We start from the raw sequence: 5,001 nt of genomic DNA on the forward strand, positions 1-5,001 counted from the left end.
GGTTTTGTGTGTCAGCAAATTCTGTCTGTGAGGGTTCCAAGCAGGGCTGCACGTGCTGGAGTTGGTGCAGGTTGGGAAGCTGCAATTCTGCAGGGGAATTTTGGGCAAAACCTCCCTGGTTTCAGCACAATGTGCCCTGAGAGGCCTCGATATTCAATCTGCTGCTGCCTTTATCAGCTCAGGAAGGAATTTGGTGTACAAAAGTTAGGCCAGCCCCCTTCCTTAGAACAAAACAAGCTCTGTTTTTATCCCCACACTGATACCTGCCTGTCTCAGGCTTTCTGGAGCACTTCAGTGCTGAGGCACAGGATTAGCCTGACCTGGGACTATCTGCAAATCAGCTTTGGGTTGGCTCCACTCACCATTCCAACCTCTTTCTTTGCTTGAACACATCAGCAGCAGTTTTCTGAACTCAGTGGAGTTTCCACTGAAAAGCTGTGCAGATTACCCTTGCAATGAGTCAACCTACCTTAAATTCAGCTCATTCCATACCAAATCTGCCATCCAGGTTATGAATTCCCTGCTTCTGAGTCTCTGCATTCATCCATCTGACTGATCTTGTTCTCTCTGGGAAGAAACGCTACACAATGCAGGCAGGTCTTCACTGCAGCACTGCTGGGACTTTTGGAGCTGCTGCAAACCCTGCCAGCCCTGTCCTTCTCTCCTGCAGCACAGTGAGGACACGGAGTGCAAGCTAATCAGGCATTGCCATGCAGCCTGCCAGTGCAGAGCAGCCTTGGGGATTCCAGGCAAATGGAGAGCCAGTCGTTTTTCTACAGTGCTGCTTTGTTTCTCACTTGAAAGTCTCGAAAGCTCTTCTTTTGCTGCTTTGCTTTGTCAGCCTCTTTTTATGAGCCTGAAGTTTGTCAGGCTTTAATCCCAGCCAGCACCACCAGTGCAAAGTGGATTTTTGGGTAGGAGAACCAGTGCTCCCTACCCCAGCACAAGGATTTCATCCTGACTCCCCTGTGCAGAGTGGAAAAGAGCAGAGCAGGAGTCACTCCAGGTGTGTTGTCCCTTTTTCCCTGCTTAGGTTCAGAAATGTCTCTCTTCAAGAAATGTCTCTTTTCAGACAGTTCCTGGTGGAGGAGGTCAGGGAGCTGAGGGTAAACTCAGCACCTGGGAGCTAACACAGAATTAACTTTCCCTGGGTTTTGTGAGGCTTATGGGGCTGCTCCACTCCCCCAGCACTGCCCCAGAACTCAGCCAACCTCTCAGGGTCCTCCCTCACAAAAAGCCAAAGGACCATTCATTGACATATTTTTCTTGCCAGTAGCAGCAGAAGAAAAACATCTTGCAACCCTTAATCATCTCTGGACAAGTTGAGGAGTAAATCCTGGGTTGAGAGCAAACCACAGTTTCAGTTTCTGTTCAGCTCCATGCTGATGACTCTGTGGAGGGGAGGGAATGATCCACCTCTGACAGGGGTTTTAAGGACCTGCAGTGGTGAGCAGATCCTTCTGAAGAGCTGTCTGAGCTGTGGGGACTGAGCTGCTAAATTCAGGCCATAACTTGGAGCTGCAGGTTCTGATTTCGCTTACACAGGAGTGCGAATCAATAATATTTTCCCAGGAGCAGAGCAGAGGCATCTGCTGCCCTTCCTTGTCCCTTGGCCCAGGGAAGCTGTGAAGATCAAACCTCTCTGCAGCAAAAGGGCTCTGAATCAACCCCTGAAGCACAGGGAAGAAACTGGGGTGTCACAGAACGCATATGGCTCTCCTGCAAACCTCTTTTCCAGTGTTGCAACACTCATTTCTTTAAACTTGTACTTGTTTGGGGCTGCACAGAAGCATTTTCTCCTTTTTTCTGCACCACCGGATGCCTTGACAACTTAAAAATCCAAGCAAATTAAAAATCCAACCACTGTAAACCAGTTTGTTGGTTATCCTCAGCCCCAGGATCTCCCCAGCACACTTGTGCTGCTTGAGCTATAACATTTCTTTTAGGAATGTCACTGAGCTTGATATGAAAACTCCACAACCCCCCTGCTACCCTTGGAACTTTCAGTGGTTTTTTCCCTCGTGGATAAACACCAACCTGTTAAAATCCTGTATCTCAATTCTAATTTGAATTTCTCTGCCTCCAGTTTGCAGCCAGACATTGTTTTGGGTCTCTCAGATAAAAACAGTGTGAGTGCCCAGCGTTTCCTCACTGGGACAACCTTCTTCTAGTGAAAAGTCGTGTCCCAGGCAGCTTTTTGATAAGCTCTGAGTTTTTTCAGTCTCTCCCTGCAGCTGCTGGTGGTGACAGGCTGAAGGTGACAACGCTGGCACAGGCTGGTGGGCACAGTTAAGATTCATTTTGCTGCAGGTATTTGGCTATGAAGACTCTTTGTTAGGATTTGGCCAGTTCTTAACTCCAAAAATGACTTCTCCAAACACTTGGGCTGAGCCAAAACTTGTCTCCTGCCCTGGAGCTGGGCAGAGCTCTTCTGTGGAGCAGCCACAAAGTGCCTGATGGATGCATCCCACTTTAAAGTACAGCTGAACTGCTGGGAATCAATGATCTTTGATGAATTGTCCTCCTTCCCTTTGGGCCTGCTGCCAGGAGTTTACCTGCAAAGAGCTTCCCAAAGTGGCTGTGACATGAATTAAGTTGCATTAGGGTGGTTAAACACAGACAGTGTTGGCACAGCAGAGCTCTCCTTGCCCTGGGATCCCCTTGGACAAGGGGCACAGGGTGAGCTGGGGGGTCAAAGCCCATCCCACTGGAATTTAGAGCCATGGACTGGGGCTGTGGGTGGCTTCTGCCCTCCCCGAGGCTCCAAACAGGACAGGGAGGGAGTAGGAGATGGATTTCAGTCCTTCATGTGGTAGAAATGGGGAGGAAGCTGGTGGCAAAGAGGAACTGAGTTGGAAATTGCTTTGCTGACCCCCCCAGCAGCCCCAGCCAGCAGCTGCCACTGCCCTGCAAGGCACAATGCAGGACAAAAGGGAAGAGGCTCAGCTTTAAATGGAAAAACACTCTGGCAGAGCCCCTGTGCTCTAAATTAAGCCACGACAGAGCCAAGGGGGGTATTGGGTTTCTCCCTTCATCCTCTCCCCTCCAGGCCCAGCTCCTGAGCTGACTGCTCCCATGGGACAGGGTGGCCTCACTCAACAAATGCCACCTAAATCCCTGGGAGTCTCCGCTTACAGCTCCAAATCCCAGGCCAGGGCTGAATCCTGAGCTCAGAGCAGCTCCTTGGTCAGGGAGAAGAGGATCTGTGGGGTGCAGTGTGGCAGCAAGGGATGGGGAGGTCATTCCAGGCTCTCACTGACCTAACAGGGGCATTTTCTCATTAAAAGGGGGGGTATTGTGAGGAGAGAAGCTGAAAGAAGTGGGGTTTGACCTGATGCTGGGTGGGGGGAGATGCTGAGCATCTCCTTCAGAGCCTTTTTCTACAGTGGCTGAAGGTGTGGGACCTTTGATGGGGTCAGTGAGTGCCAAGGGGATGGGCAGAGCCATTCTGGGGGTGCTGGAGGTGATAGTGGATGGATGGATGGATGGATGGATGGATGGATGGATGGATAACATATCCCTCTCTCCTGAGCCAGCCTGGTGGGGTTGGCACATTCCCAGTGATGTTTGCCTGATGGGACAACCCAAGGCTGTGCAAACAAATCCATGTGGGAGCTCTGAGAACAGGAGAGAGACTTTGGACAAGGACATGGAGTGTAGGAAAAGGGAGAATGGCTTTAAACTGACAGAGAGGAGGTTTAGATGGGATATCAGGAATAAACTCTTCCCTGTGAGGGTGCTGAGGCCCTGGCACAGATTTTTCAGAGAAGCTGTGGCTGCTCCTGGATCCCTGGAAGTGTCCAAGGCCAGTCTGGACAGGGTTTGGAGCAGCCTGGGATAGTGGAAGCTGTCCCTGCTGGAAAAAAATATCACTTAAAACAGCTCAAAGCCATAAACACTGGGGCAATAAAACACAGAAATGTCCCTGGTGCTGAGGAAGATGCCCCAGTCACATTAAAAATAAATCTTATTATATTAGAAATATAATAAGGAGCCGGGGGATGCTAATTTTTTATAATATCCATAAATGAAAGCTAAATTATTTTTATCACCACAGCTCCAAGAGCCTAGTGACAAAACACTACCCAGCTCTTCACCTGTGTTGCACTTTGACTGCAGCAAGATCACAGATTTCTCAGGATAAAAAGAAAAATAAGGTGAAAATCTACCCTCTACCCGAAACTCTCTGGATGCCAGTGCTCAGGGGGAGCAGCACGATGGGGCTGTGACCAAAAGAAAAAGGGGAAAAAAGAGGATTTGAGGGCTGGCTTTGCTTTCTGCACGGATTGGGATGGGGACGGACTGGATCTGCCTTTCCTCGTTGCCTTTTTGCACTTCCCCACCACACCCTGAGCCGATGTCCATCTGCACCCCCAGACTGATTTTTGCTCCTGCTGAGGCTCCCTGATGCATGGCACATAAACCTCTGCCTGCCACAGGCACTGGGAACACGAGGAATTGCGAGCAGGAATTGTGTCCCGCGCTTATCTGCGCCGATCTCTTAATTACTTCGCCTCCAAGCAGCACCAGTCAATTATTCCGAGGTCTGGGAGCCAAGTCCCCGGGCAGGGATGGAGCTGCAGCTGCAGGATCCAGGTTGGAGCTCTGGGTCATCCGAGGGGCTGAATCCTGCCTGGCTGATGCAAATTAAAGCACTCGTTAGGTGCTGAAAATGTTGTCACCCAGCCCTGGCCAGGCAGAGCTTCTCTCTGTGCACACCAGGTGAAAAATGATGCTAAAAAGCCTTTTTTATTTCTCAGCCAGCTCAACGGCAAAGCTGGGCTCACCCAAGGGCTTCCAGGGCTGGAGATCCTCCCTGCAGAGCCCAGAACACACCACATCACCCCAAACCGAATAGCCCATGGAGGTATTTATAAAATCTGCAGTTCTCTGCCTTTTTTCTGTTCCCTGACCAGACAGGCAGCCTAGGAGATGCTCAGGGAGTTGTCCCCAGGGTGAGCTGTCCCCAGATCTCACAGGGCCTTGTGAAAGGTGTGGGCA

Source organism: Lichenostomus cassidix, chromosome 2, assembly GCF_008360975.1.
Source record: "Lichenostomus cassidix isolate B80296 chromosome 2, HeHo_3.0, whole genome shotgun sequence".
NCBI lineage: Eukaryota > Metazoa > Chordata > Aves > Passeriformes > Meliphagidae > Lichenostomus > Lichenostomus cassidix.